General features: G+C 41.9%; 1 non-coding gene across 1 annotated transcript; it reads right to left on the minus strand.

Annotated features, from left to right (window-relative positions):
- Window positions 1-252: 252 nt before the first annotated feature.
- On the minus strand, window positions 253-359 carry LOC126934494 (U6 spliceosomal RNA). The gene has a single exon (XR_007718967.1). It is a non-coding gene; the product is annotated as a U6 spliceosomal RNA (small nuclear RNA).
- Between the last annotated feature and the right edge of the window lie 15,225 nt (window positions 360-15,584).

Consider the following 15,584-nt stretch of genomic DNA (forward strand, 5'->3'; position numbering starts at 1 on the left):
GGGCCATAAGTTCAATGTGACTGGTGTCCTTATTAGAAAAGGAGAAGAGACACAGGAAGAATGTCATGTGATGACAGAGGCAAAGACTGGAGAGATGCATCTTCAAGCCAAGGGCAGCAAGAAGCTGGAAACTACCAGAAGCAAAGAGAGAAGTAAGCAATGATCTACCTCTACAGCCTTCAGAGAGCACATGGCCCTACCAACACCCTGATCTCAGACTTCTTGCCTCCAGAACTGTGGGGATACATTTGCATTCTTCTGGAATACCTCATGGATTTGCATGTCATCCTTGTGGAGGGGCCGTGCTAATCTTCTTTATGTCATTCCAATTTTAGCATTCGTGCTGTGGAAACGAGCACCATTTGCATTGTTTAAAGCAACTCAGTTTGCGGACTCTGGGTGGGCAGCTGCAGGAAAGTAATCTAGGTCCCAACATCCATCTAGACTGTGATGCACACTCTTGTTCCTCCCACCTGAACAAACTGCCTCCCCTGCAGATGTCTCAAGCGGTGGTCATGTTCTCTCTACAATTATCATTACCACTGAGCTTAGAGGGAGGTAGAACGCCTATTAACTATTCCCTCATTTCATTTTCTGGCCATTCTTTCTTTCTCCTCCCTGAAAATCCCCAGTTCATAATCTTATGTTTTCCTGTTGCTGTTTTCTTCCAATGATTGAGTTATATTTTAAGACAATGTTAGCTCATGGCCCATTCTCTCAAGTTTTACACGGACCTAATTCCTCACAATTTCTTTTTTCATTTTTCCTTTTTTTTTGAGATGGAGTCTCGCTCTGTCGCCAGGCTGGAGTACAGTGACGCGATCTCAGCTCATTATAACCGCTGCCTCCCAGGTTCAAGCGATACCCCTGCCTCAGACTCCTGAGTAGCTGGGACTATAGGCAAGCACCACCATGCTCAACTAATTTTTGTATTTTTAGTAGAGATGGGGTTTCACCATGTTGGCCAGGATGGTCTCGATCTCTTGATCTCATGTTCTGCCCACCTCAGCCTCCCAAAGTGCTGGGATTTTATAGGTGTGAGCCACTGTGCCTGGCCCCCTCACAATTTTTAAAATGTTTTTAGATGATCCTTTTAACATCTTGGCCTTCAGATTTCCAGAACTCCTCTTTTTGAAAGAGCTTGTTCTTGGCGCTACCTTGGTTATTTGTTCTCACGTACATAGATTCGATAAATGCCTCCTATTTTCTCAGCTCTCTCCATTTTATATCTCTAGCCTAACAAAGCTTTACCCTCACTGGGATTTTCTGTATGTTGATCTTACAATGTGTCACTACCCTTCACCCTCTTGATATTTGTACTTTCCTCACTACCCTGCTTACATTTTGTGGTTAATCTGTACGAAACTCCTGCAAACACTCTTGACTCCTTTGCTCCTCTCTTCAACATACTTTAATGGCAAAACTACAACTCTAGTTGAATCCAAACTTTTGCTGACCAGATTTCTATATTTTTGTAGCTGATATGTTGGGGAAAGACAAGCAACTGCAGTGACCTGTTCTGAGGTGAGGTTCATGCCCATGGGCCTTCGTGCTGCAGGGCAGTGATGCATACACACACCACTACACATTGCTGGGTCAGTTAATTTTCCACTGTCCTAGACTATGATTTCTCATTGTCTCCTTTCTCCACAAACCTTTAGCATTTCCTCTCCACTTCTTATGCTCAGCCTGATGTCTTCCTTACTGAGAAAACTGAAGCAGTCAGAAGGGAAATTCTTCAAGCTCGTATCACATCAACTTACAAACATCTCTTATCGACATATTCCGGCTTCCTGTGTGCTGCCACAGATGAACGTCTACGCTCTTATCTAAAACCAGACTCTGCAATTGTACACCAAATCCCATCCACTCCTGCTTATTCAAAATCATCACTGTAACAATGTTTCTGCCTTCTCCTGCATTATCAGTGTTTCTTTTTAAATAATGGGTTATTCTCAATGGCTTAAAAACATCATGTAATACTTCCTTCTGTCAAAACTTTTTTTTTTCTTAACCTCACTTTCCCTGCATTCTATTTGTTCTCATTAGCAGCAGCAATCACCACCATTACCTGTATTTGTAATGTCCAATCCTTCTCTTATTCTGCCTTAACTATCTTTAGATCAGTTTTCTATAATTACAGAATAACTTTTGAGTAACCAAAGATCGCCACATAGCTAAATCCAATGATCCACTATCATTTTACTGAACCTGCTAGCTGTATTTGACAGCTTTAATCAAACCTCCTCCTCATCATCATCTTCACTTTCTTCGACTTACTGAAGAAGCAGTACACATAATTTTTCTTCTCACTTATGAACCACATTTTCTCCATAACCTTTGCTGATTCTGTCTCTTCTTCCTGTTCTCTTATTGCTGGGGTACTTTGGGGCCCTTGGCCCTCTTCTCTGTGTACACACGTTTGATGTTATCTACTCTCATATACCTTTAAATACTATCTCTATGCTTCTAACTTGAACACTTATATCTGCATGCCAGACTTCTTCTCTGAACTTGCCTCAATCTATACAACTCTGTACCTGGCATCTCACTTGTCTCATAAACATCTTAAACTCAACATGACATAAACTGAACTCATGCTCTTTCCCAAAAAAACAAACTCATTTCACTTGTAACTTTCTCTCTGTTGAAGGTAATGAAATCCTTCTAGTTGGGTTAGACTAAAAACAAAACAACAACAACAAAAAACGAGTTAGGATCATTTTTACCTCCTCCCTGTCTTTCCATGTTAATCTCTCAACATAGATTGATGTCTCTGCTTTTTAAGTGCTACTAAGAAAATCGTTCAGGCCACCATCCCGCTTTGCCCCCAGAGAACAACAATCACCTACTAGCTGATCTTCCTGCTTCCACATTTGTCCTCTCTACTTAAGAGTCAACATAATAGTCAAAGTGTTTTTGGTTTGTTTGTTTGTTTAAGATATAAAGTAGTCTGTGCTTCCTTTCCGTGACTCAAAACCCTTTCTTGGCTCCCTGTTTCACTCAAAGTGAAAGCCAAGCTCCTCACAATGGCAGGGCACTTAAGGAAGCTGCCTCCTTAACCTTTGCAACCTCGACCTGCAGCCTTCTACCTCACTCATCCTGCACAAGCCTCAGTGGCCATTTCTGGTTTGTTCCTTTTTTTTTTTTTTTTTTTTTTTTTGAGTCTTGCTCCGTCACCCAGGCTGGAGGGCAGTAGTGCAATCTCGGCTCTCTGGCACCTCCGTCTCCCAGGTTAAAGCAATTCTCATGCCTCAGCCTCCCAAGTAGCTGAGATTACAGGCATGCGTCACCATGCCTGGCTAATTTTTGTATTTTTAGTAGAGATGAGGTTTCGCCATGTTGACCAGGCTGGTCTCAAATTCATGACCTCTTGTGATTCACCCACCTCAGCCTCCCAAAGTGCTGGGATTATGGGTGTGAGCCACCGCACCCAGCCTTCGCCATCTCTTCATTTTGTGAGCACATCTGTCAAATCCAGTCTTGGGGCATTTCTACTAGCTGTTCCCTTGGAACACCCTTTTCTTCTCGTTATTGCCCTCAAGATCTTTCTCAAATATGTGTTTTTAGTGAGGGCTAATATGACCCCTTATTTTAATAACAAATTCTGCTTCTCACTTTTCCCGCAATCTCAACTCCTGTCACTCTGTTCTTTTTCTTTTTAATAGGGTTTGTTGCTTGATACTTCTGTGCACCATGCTTTCTGCTTGTTGCCTGAATCCTCCTACTATAAGGTTAGCTTAGTGACGCAGGGGTTTTCTTTCTTTCTTTCTTTGTAACATACACCAAACATCGAGAATAGCATCTGCAGCATTATTTTCTCCAGGTATTCTCTGAGAGAACAGAATAAACCCATGCTTCGGTGTTTAAGCTAGGAGGGCAATTCAAAAGTCAGGCACCACGGTCCTTCCAGCTGATTCAAACTAAGAACCTTAGTCATCCTTTTAGAATCACACGTTAGAATCACTGCGGGACCTTTAAAAATAAATGCTAATATCTGGGCCCCTCTCCCAGACCAAGTCCACGTGAGATCTCTGGGTGTGGAAGTCAGGCAGGATGTTCTGGAGAAATTCCCAAGTGACTTTTAAGAGCTATCAGAAGGAAGAGCTACTGCCATAGTGAGACAGCCATGAGTGAGGGGGCCCCCGGAAAACCTCCAACCGGGCTGCTGCGCACTGGGAAGGTGGACTGGGGTGGAGCCACAGAAGTTTGCGCCTTTTGCAGCTGGGAGGAGCCTGGTCCCTCCCCTTCCTGTGTGGAATTCGGGATTCAAGCTGCGAGGTGGGAAGCACTCTAGCAGGGACTCTGGCCTTGCCTTCAAACCATCTGGCGAGCCTAAACTTTCGTGGCCATGGGACAAGAACCCTGTCTTTAGATGAACCAAGAAAAAGTTCTGCAACAGTAAGTTCCTATGTCCTAAAACCTACTCTCGCCTCCTGTTTCCTGTTCCTCAGGTGTTTAGGGAAAAGTGGTCACTCACTGAAACTGGGCAAAGGATGACCACTTGACCCCAGCTGGCTGAGACCAGTTACCTGAAGGTGCCCACAGCAGCTAAGCTTTAGCTCTTCAATTAAAACTGATTAAAGTGGATGTTTATTTCTCTTCTACTGCTTGGGTGTTCTGAATATGTTAGTTCCCTGTTTAGGTTCGCTGTTTGTAAATTCTCTCATTCCAATCATCCCTCAACTTGTTCAGCACTGATGAAACAGGATGTTTTTCCTTAGGGAAATGTTTGAGACCTGATTCTGTGTGCTAATAGGTACCCAGACACACCCCCTTGGCATGTTCCTGAGTTCTGTTACCATAGTTTACTCTGAATAAATTACGACGTGTGGAGATAGGTCAGGAGTGACCTGTTTTTACTGAGACACTCTCCAGGCTTTGTCCCCTTAGATTTGCTGAAACTTCTAGTTTCTTTCACCTTCATCCTGCCTTCCTCTCCCTTCTCCCCATCAACCTCTACTCCTATGAGAATTACAGGGTTCCAAGCAGTGATGAGGTATCTTCACCCCAAGCACCTGGTCACCCATGTTTTACCCATGTTTTACCCATGTTTCACCCATGTTTGGATGTTTCACCCATGTTTCACCCATGTTTCACCCATGTTTAGATGTTTCACCCATGTTTTACCCATGTTTCACCCATGTTTCACCCATGTTTAGATGTTTCACCCATGTTTCACCCATGTTTAGATGTTTCACCCATGTTTCACCCATGTTTTACCCATGTTTCACCCATGTTTAGATGTTTCACCCATGTTTCACCCATGTTTTACCCATGTTTCACCCATGTTTAGATGTTTCACCCTGCTGCACAGAGAGTTTGTGGAAGGAACCTCTTCCTGACTTCAGATTTGGGGTATTGGACTTCAAGGACTTGCCAGTGGTTTGCAGGACGGGTGTGGTTAGAAATAGAGAACAGTGTTACCACTAGTCAGGGGCAAAGTCACGAGAAGGTACTAGTGTGATTTCCTGTCAAGGGCCAATGTTTGTGGAGGATGCCGCAGACTCATCCTAGTTTTGCTGTATGAGCAGAACACACAGGAATGCCACATTGCTTTGATACATGTTCTAAGTCTGTATTTTCTTTGGTAGCATTTTTGGTAATACTGAATCAGAAAAGCTATTTAATGAGCTCTGTTGTTGTCCCATGGCAAAATGTACCAGTCTTATGACTGAGAGCATTTAACTTGATATTCTGGAAGAGTCTTATTAAATTTGATTTTCTACTTGAGACTTCTCTTGGGCTTATTCAACACAGGAAACAAATGCCTCCCAAATGATATTTTTATGCAGGGGTCTGTTTAATCTAGGAATAAAAGCATGTATTGCATTCAGCAACAATTCTGTTTTTCCAGAAAAAAACACCATCAATTCTGACAACGTGAAGGTTAGGTGATGCTTTAAAGAGCCATCCCATTCAGCTAAAGTGGAAGCTTGAGTACAATGTTGTGTTTTAGGGCAAGAGTCTCCAACCCCTGGGCCACGAACTGGTATTTGTTTGTGGCCTGTTAGGAACCAGGCTGCACAGCAGGAGGTGAGCCACGGGTAAATAAGCATTACCACCTGAGCTCTACCTCCTGTCAAATCAGCGGAGCATAAACCCTACTGTGAGTGCCCATGCAAGGGGTCTAGGTTACATGCTCCTTATGAGAATCTAATGCCTGATGGTCCGAGGTGGAACAGTTTCATCTTGACCCTTCCAGCCCCAGTCCATGGAAAAGTTGTCTTCCATGAAACTGGTCTGTGATGCCAAAAAGCTTAGGGATCATTGTTTTAGGGCGTATGTCTTGGTGCAGGTCTGTGTGTACATGTGCGTGTTAATGTGCCTGCTTTTGGTGTGTGTGTGAAGGTAGGTCGTGACCTGTGGTGCTTGGTGTTTAAGCTTTCCATAATACTTCTATTGCTGATTAGCCAGAGTTTCTGTTCATTCCTCGTGACGTTATTCTCATTGCAACTCAGGGTCTGTAAGCAGAAGGATGGATACTCCTGCCATGTCCTTTCAGTGCCTCAGGGCCTCCTGTGGCTTCAGTTACATTTCAGCCTTTCCTATACCATCTGTCCTACAAACTGAGATGTGGGGATGAGTGCCCTCTGCCTCACGGAAGTATGAAGTCTCAAAGCCTGTGTATCCTTTGACCCAGCAATTTCAAATGTACATGCATCCTACAAAAAGCACTGGGGATGTGTAGAAATATGAGGAATTAAGGATGTTTAAGGTATAAAATCTCCAAAGCCTTTCATTTGAGAATGAGTGTGGAACTCCATCTTTCTTGTATTATTATTGCACAGGTCACAACATATTAGTTTGTCCGTAATACTTTCTATTTTTAATTTTTTTGGTTCCTTTAAAGCAGAGGGAGCTCTCCATGATTTTAAAGTAACTCAAATGATGATTCATGTTACACTTTGAATTTTTCTTTAGTCTTTACAGTTACCTTGCTTATGCATTTTTGAACAACAGTGGTCTTCTTTATATTGTCCTTCCCTCCATCTTTTTATTTTCTTTCTTTTACTCTTTTTTCCTCCCTTTTGTTTCCAAAGTCACCTTAATGGAATCATTGAACTTTTACAAAGCTTCAACTGAGCTTTCATATGAAAACAACTAACTTTTCAAAAAATGGGTACAATTACAATAGCAGATATAAATGTCCTAAAAGGTAGATAAGAACTGAAGCTGAATTCCAAGAAGCCTCACATGCCCAGTGGGAGCCAAGTGGGCAGTCCCCCTGGTGAGGGGCATGCAGCTTTGGCGAAAGCTGAAGTCTCTGGTTGTACAGCAAGAGGAACCTCCCCGCCCCGCCCCCTTGCCCCACGGCCACCTCCAGGTCCTCACAGCAGGTGCGTGGAGCTAAGATAACCAGGCACCAGCCGACAATTCCAGATGGAGAGTTTCCTTATTGGCAGAGGACACAGAGACCCACAGACAGTGTTAACGCCTGAGCTTCAGCAATAGCACAGCTTCATCAAGCTCATGGATGCAGGAGTGGTTTCTGGGTCCATAGAGCTGTATGTGATTCCAAGAACATGGAGCCTGGAGTGAAAATTCCAGGCAGATTGAAAATTCCCTTCTGAGGATTATTAGGAGACTGAGTTAAGTGGCAGTGGCTGGGTGAAACCTAGCTTCAGGCTCCTTTGCATTCCATGAATCCATTGAGTCCATTGAATGCACTTCTTTTTGCCTGTATGAGTTTTCTAAATTTTATAAACTAAGTGCAATAAAGAGAGGAAGATCTATTTTAATGAAATAATTAGATGTTTTCCCCATTATCTATCTGCTATTCCTCATTTGGTTTTCTCTCAGTTGATAGAGAAGTGGTTCCACCTGTTTTCTCTCCACCCATGAGCAGAGCATCAAGTGAGAGTTTGGAGTTAGCTGGATTTTGCAAAGGAAACTCAGGCCTTGGGCTGCTGCTGTTTGACAGTGTCTATGAGGGAGAGGAGAATGCCTAGGCAGGAAAGAGTTAGGAGTTTGATCCAGGCCTGTTGCACAGGGAGCCCCTGGGGCCTCAGCATTCCACAGCTAGCTGTGCAGTTTAGTGACTCTGTGACCTTAAGCAAACCACATAATAAACCATCTTAACATCCTCACAGGGCTCCTTTGCTGTTTTTCACCCACTTTGAGAGACTTGGAAATAGCTCAAGGCCTTGTTTTGCCAATAATTGCCTCAGGTCAATGACAAATCATTACCAAGTAGTGAAAACCTTCTCTCTTTCCTGAGTAGTCAAAAAAGATGGAATGCTTTGAAATGCAAAACCTCTAGAAGGGGAGGTTGTGCTTTACCCTCTCCCCCCAGGTAAGATTTCTATTTGGATATATCTTTTTCCCTCCTAACATCCCAGTCAAGAAGGAGCTGCTTGCAGGATGAGAGAGAATAGTGAGCATGAGAGATGGGGAAGTATATGGACTTGAACTGAATGAAGATTTTAACATTCTGACAATACCTTAAACGCACTTTCCGACTGTCCACGCCAAAAGGGATCTGAGATCCCAGGAAAAGTGCTGAGAAGTTCATGGAGAGACGTGATGTTAACATGAGGAGCAGTAATCAGTGTCTTTGTTGGACACCATTGTATAGTCAGAGAAAGCTGTGCTCCAGGCTTTGCCACTTAAAAGCAGCAGAAATTCAAGAAATTTAATCACCCTCTCTTCCTTAATTTCCTCATCTGTTAAATAGGAAATATATCTGACCTCGTAAGAATATTTTCAGAAAAACCCATGGCAGTCACATAGCAATTACCCAATAAATGTTAGCTGCTCACAGTGTTGACCACAGCCACCAGGGGGCCCCTGATGTTGTGGGCCCTCTGGGCTGTCGAAGATCCTTGTCCAGCAGCTTACAAGCATGGGGGCAGAGCAGCTGGGGGTCTTTTTCCTCACAGAACATTGAAGCCAACTCTCACAATTCTTTCCCACCCTCCACCTTCTGCCCCATCATGGATCTAGTCCATTGCTCAAAATACCCTCAATGATAAACTGCTGGAGCCTCAAAGGGGTCTTCAACAGCATTTCATCAGCCTCTTCATTTTGCAGAGAACACAGAGATCCAGATGTTGACCATGATTTGCCAAGGTGTCTTTTGCGTGGCCTCAGACCTCAGGGTCCCAGGAGTTTACCTATGATCTAATAAAAGAAATATTTTAGACAAATTAAATTTAACAGAGTTTAATTGAGCAAAGAATGGTTTGCATATCAGGTAGCCCTTGAACTAGAATAGGTTCAGAGAGACTCTGGTCCAGTCATGTAGTAAAAGAAGAAGATTTATGGACAGAAAACAAAAAGTGAGGTACGGAACACAGAAGTGAGGTACAGAAACAGCCAGATTGGTTACAGCTCGGCACTTGCCTTATTTATACATGGTTTGAACAGTTGGCTGCCTTAAACGGACAAAACTCAATGATTGGTACAAGAGTAAGTACAGTCTGTTTACACATCCAGCGAGGTGACAGTTCACCATGTATGGAGAGACCTTTAGGCTGAACTTAAAATATGTAATGAGACAACTTTAGGGTAAATTTTATTTAACAGATCCAATCAGAGGTCTTTAGGTTTCCATATTGGAGTAACGGAACTATGTCTTCCTCTTGCTTCTCCCTTTTTCTTTCAAAACCAAAATTTTCCAAATACGTCGTTCTCTTACAATACAATTTCTCTAAGTGATTATTCAGCTGTGAGTGGGGAGTAGGGGTAGGAGAGAGAGGAAAAATCTATAGAAAACAAATAGGAAAATGAAGGGCTCTTCAAAAGGTCAAGCATTTCGCATTCAAAGGCTTTCAGGGATAAGTCAGGAAAGAGATTTGCTAGAAAAGTGTTAACATTAAACACTTGTTCAGAAGAAGTGGATCTATCCATATTAATGCTCCTCTTCCTGATGGCTGGCTCTTCTCTACATGCAATCCCAGCAATTCCTACCACTGCGGTTTCAGGTTGTTAGCAGGTATTTTACCTATAAAATAGCAGGACGGAAAATTAAAGCTCAGGATTGTAAATAATGTAGAGATTTCAAACACAGAATATTTATATCTTTCCTTAGTAGTAAGAAGAGGTACTGCCTATGAGTTTCAAAAGACTAGAATCTTTCTAAATAACAGATGACAAGGAGGGCGTGTGGGGACTTGAGGACTCTTTCCAAATAATAGATGCCATGGAAGTGTCTGAGGACTTGAGTTTACCAAAATGAAAAATTTACCTAAATATGCTACTATAGAGTTTCTCTTTCTCTAGGTCTTATTCTTGTTTGTCTTAACCCGTAGGAGCTGAGCAACTCACCAGTAGATGGTAATGTGACCTGGTCTTACCCTGTGGTGGTGGAAATTGAATACAATTGTCCACCGTGAGCTGGATGTCTATGGAACCCTCCAGTTTTCTTTGAATGTTAAAGAGTGGGAAGTTTTTGATAGGAGGAACGATGTGGATTTTGTTAACCTACACTTGAGTTCTCCCCATATATTCCTTGGACACAAAAACAAAAACAAAAAAAACCTCTGGAAAATATTTAAAAAGGTTTATTCTGAGCCAGTGTCAGTGACCCTGGCCCAGGGAACAGTCTCAAGAGATCTTGAGAAAGGGTGCCTGAGGCAGTCAGGTTACAGGTGGGCTTTCTACATTTTAGGGAAATAGGAATTGTAGATGAAATCATAAATCAATACATAAAAGGTATACATTAATTCAGCCTAAAGAGGCAGGATATCTTAAAAAGGGAGGGACATTATAGGTCATAGGTGGGTTAAAAGATTTTCTAATTGTAATTGGTTGAAAGAGTTAAGCTTTGTCTAAAGACTCGAAGTCAGTAGAAAGAAATGCTTGAGTTAAGATAAAGGGAGGTCGTCGACCCCAAGGTTCTTGTGATATAGATGAAGCCTCAGTGGTGGCAGCTTTCAGAGAGGGTAGATGGTAAATGCCTGTTTTCCTTTCAGATGAACCTTAAAGGTATCAGACTCATAGTTAATCTCTCCTAGATGAGGAAAGGCCTGACTGTATTAATGGAAATGCTCTACAGATGCAAGTTTCTTCCATAAAAGATGGTGTATTAGTCTGTTTTCATGCTGCTGATAAAGACATACCCAACACTGGGAAGAAAAAGCGGTTTAATTGAACTTACAGTTCCAGATGGCTGGCGAGCACTCAGAATCATGGCAGGAGGCCAAAGACGCTTCTTACATGGCGGGAGCAAGAGAAAATGAGGAAGAAGCAAAAGCCGGGGGAGATGATGGGCGCGGTGGCTCACGCCTGTAATCCCAGCATTTTGGGAGGCTGAGACGAGCGGATCACGAGGTCAGGCGATCGAGACCATCCTGGCTAACACCGTGAAACCCCGTCTCTACTAAAAATACCAAAAATGAGCCGGGCGTGGTGGCGGCGCCTGTAGTCCCAGCTGCTCCGGAGGCTGAGGCAGGAGAATGGCGGGAACCCGGGGGGCGGAGCTTGCAGTGAGAGATCGCGCCACTGGCTCCAGCCTGGGCCACAGAGCGAGACTCTGTCAAAAGGAAAAAAAAAAGCGGAAACCCCCAATAAACCTACCAGATCTCGTGAGACTTATTCACTATTATGAGAATAGCACGGAAAAGACCGGCGCCCATGATTCAATGAGTTCCCCATGGGTCCCTCCCGCATGGGAATTCTGGGAGATACAATTCAAGTTGAGATTTGGGTGGGGACACTGTCACATCACACCAGGTGGCTTTGCAGGGCTATTTCAAAATATGCCCAAGATAGTTATTTTAGGGTAAAATATTTTAGTTTCTCTCAGGGTCTGCTATTTGTCATATGATGTTGGACCAGTGTCAGTTTGAAATGTGATATTTTATTGCCACAAAAAGTCTGTTTTGTGATCTCTGTTTCAATGTTAAAGCTGGTCAGTTGTATCGAAACTCCAGAGAGTGTGTTGGACCCCCTTCCCTGTCTTGCCAGGAATTCAGTTTTTCAAGCTTCTCTCAGGTCCCTTTGGCTCAGAGCGTTCCCCATTCAGTCGGTTTGGACGCTTAAAATTTTATTTTTGGTTTACAATTTCTTCATTACTTAGAATATACTTTTTTAGAAGAGTAACGGATGAATATATTTAATGTTTCAACGTTGTTCCTTCCACGGATCAATATCCCCTTAATTTAGAGAGGAAAAATAATCTGTCATTCAAGAGTTTTTCTTAAAATGCAAGGAATGTGCAGAGGCTTATGTTTTCCATGGGCTCTGTGGGAAGGTAATCTATTATAGATCAATAACTATTGGTTCATGATTAGCCACTGGTGTTCCCCATTAAAACAAAATTAGACTGTCACCCAGAAAATAATATTGGAACCATGTTTCAATTTCTGAGAAATCCACAACAAGGGCAGAATATTAATCAATGTGTGCTTTAAGGAACTGAAGCTAAAGTTATAAATATTTCCTCAGGATATATTATATAAGACAATTCGGTTACTGATGAGGCATGAATGCTTTTAATGGCATATTCTGTAGGGTGATTTATTTTAATTGTCACTCTGGGACCTGTTATTACACAGTGCTAGGATGGGTCACTGCATTAGAAAATTAAAGCTGATGAAAGGCATTCATTTTTAGCCTGTTTGTAAATTCAGGCTTTGGGGATAAAGAGATGCCGACTGTATATAAATCCTGCATGACCAGTAATTCAACATTCACTACATCTCCTAGTGTCAAAGAACTCAGGGGTATCTGGTCAGAGTGACTCTCACTGTGTGGCATGTACTGTATGGACACACTGCCCGTGGCTAGGGTACTGGGTCTGTAGTAGGACTTCATGCCTCTCACCCAGGAGACACCAGCCCACTGGCTACTGTCGGGCAGGCTTAAGGTTGAGAGTCCAGAACACAATCAGAATCAGGGTGAGGAGGCAGCTAGCACTTATCAAACGCTAGTGTTAATATATGACAGGTGCCTCGTATGTTATCTCACCACTGTCATCCTATTTTACCTCTACTGTCCCCTAAATTTAGTGGTGTTATCTCTATTTTCCAAATAGAGAGTCAGAGTGAATAATTAACTTAGAGAAATTTACAGTTACTAAACTACAGTGCCAGAAATAATTTAGTTTGTAAGGAATTTGTTTAGAAATACACATTCATATGCTTTATTTCTTTTGCCTTTTTAGTGGTAAGTGTTGCACTGCTGGTTGTATAATTATAATAAAAGTGATGTTACTAGGGCATGTTTTACATAACCCCTGTATTGTGGCCTTAGCTTCTAGGACAGTGTCTGTTTTTTTCAGTTGTTCATATAGAGCCTTGAGGCAAGTCCAGCAAGTCAGGGCTGGGGGAGAGGTATGAAAAAGACACCAATGACTCATGTCCAGGACTCGAGCCGGAGTTTTGAATGGACTTCTCCAGTTCTATAAATCCTGTGGACTTATACAATTGAACAAAAATACATGGTGAATTTTGGAGAACAGAAATGCAGTTATTCACTCTATTTTTGCTTAAATGAATCCATCTTTTGTGTGTGTTAAAATAGCAAATTGCCTGCAATGTAATGTCTAGTCGGTTTCCAAAGCAGAATAAGAAAGTGAGATGTCAAAAATCTTGTCTGCTATTTACATAATTACCAGATTTAAAAGGAATTGTGTAAATGCAAATGAAGGTACAGGTGCCTGCCACGCGGAGATTACCCAAATTATACCCAGTTTGTCTAGGAAAATTGCTCCTTTAGTGTCATCTGAAAGGTATAAAGCTTCAAGATTAGAGAAACTAGCTCTTCAAATTATAGCCATTGTAGCTGAAAAGGTGACGTCTAGCACGCCAGGGTAATGCTTTGCAGACTGCCTGCCGGTCTCCCATCTCCAGATGGCTCCTTCTGTCGAGGCCTGATGGGATCACGCCTCACCCGGGGAGTTGTAGTTCGTTTTGCCTGTCTGTGCTTACTACACTGGAATTAGGCAATAGATGTTTAATTGTACTTAGAGACTAAAACTTGAATTTTTCTGTCATTGATTTATATTACAAATCTAAATCAAGATGTTTATTTGCCAATTGTACCTCATTTTGAAGGCAGCAAATTTAAAATTCTAGAATCTGGTAGCCATTGATCAAAAAAGTTGAAAAGTGGCATACTACTTACTGCTTTATTGTTTAACTTTTTCTTTTTTTTTTTGAGGTGGAGTCTCACTCTGTTGCCTAGGCTGGAGGGCAGTGGCATGATCTCAGCTCACTACAACCTCCACCACCCGGATTCAAGAGATTTTCCTGTCTTAGACTCTCAAGTAACCGGAACTACAGGTGCTTGCCACCACATCCAGCTAATTTTTGTATTTTTAAAGTGCAGACAAGGTTTCGCCATGTTGGCCAGGGAGGTCTTGAACTCCTGACCTCAGGTGATCCGCCCGCCTCGGCTTCCCAAAGTGCTGGGATTACAGGCTTGAGCCACCATGCCTGCCCTATTGTTTGAATTTCTAAATGCACAGATGTCATTCAAAATGCTCTTTCTATTAAAATATTGCTTTATTTTTGTATTTAATTGACAAGTTTTAGAGGTTAAATAGCATATGTCAGTAAACAATTATTATTGAAAGGGTCTATACTTCAAAAATTTTAGCCACCGATCTGGGGTTTCCTTGGATACTCTTAGTTTCATCTGCTATGTTTATTTTCACAAATGATTTTTTAAAGGACTAACCAGAAATCATCTGCTATATGTATTCTTGTAAGTTTTTCTTAAATAAAAATTTTATTATTTTAAAATACGGGATACTTAACACATATATACCATGGAATACTATGCAGCCATAGAAAAGGATGAGTTTGTGTCCTTTGTAGGGACATGGATGCAGCTGGAAACCATCATTCTCAGCAAACTATCGCAAGAACAGAAAACCAAACACCGCATGTTCTCACTCATAGGTGGGAACTGAACAATGAGATCACTTGGACTCGGGAAGGGGAACATCACACACCGGGGCCTATCATGTGGGGGGAAGGGGGAGGGATTGCATTGGGAGTTATACCTGATGTAAATGACGAGTTGATGGGTGCTGACGAGTTGATGGGTGCAGCACACCAACATGGCACAAGTATACATATGTAACAAACCTGCACGTTATGCACATGTACCCTAGAACTTAAAGTATAATAATTAAAAAAAAAAATCTGAATGTAATATTTTACTTCCCCCAAATTAACTTACCAATAGCCTACTGTTGACTGGTCGATTTGGCAATAACATAAACAGTCTATTAATACATGCTTTTTATGTTACACGTGTCATATACCATGTTCTTATGATAAAGTAAGCTAGAGAAAAATAAATGTTATTAAGATAATCATAAGGAAGAGAAAATATATTTGCTGTTTATTAGGTAGAAGTGGGTCATCAAAACTTCATGTTGAGTAGGCAGAGGAGAAAGAGGAAAGGAGAAGTTGGTCTTGTTGTCTCAGGGGTGGCAGGGGCAGAAGAAATTCCATGTGTAAGTGAACCCATGCAATCCAAGCTTGTATTGTTCAACAGTCAACTGTATACTCTGAATTCAATTGAATTAGGCTCTTTATAGAATAATGATTTCTTTCTGGCCACATGTGGATTTTTTTCCTTTTTTAAATTGCTTTTATATTTGCCTTTTCTATTCTCTTTTTTTTCTA

The sequence above is a fragment of the Macaca thibetana genome, chromosome 13, assembly GCF_024542745.1.
Source record: "Macaca thibetana thibetana isolate TM-01 chromosome 13, ASM2454274v1, whole genome shotgun sequence".
NCBI classification, from domain to species: domain Eukaryota; kingdom Metazoa; phylum Chordata; class Mammalia; order Primates; family Cercopithecidae; genus Macaca; species Macaca thibetana.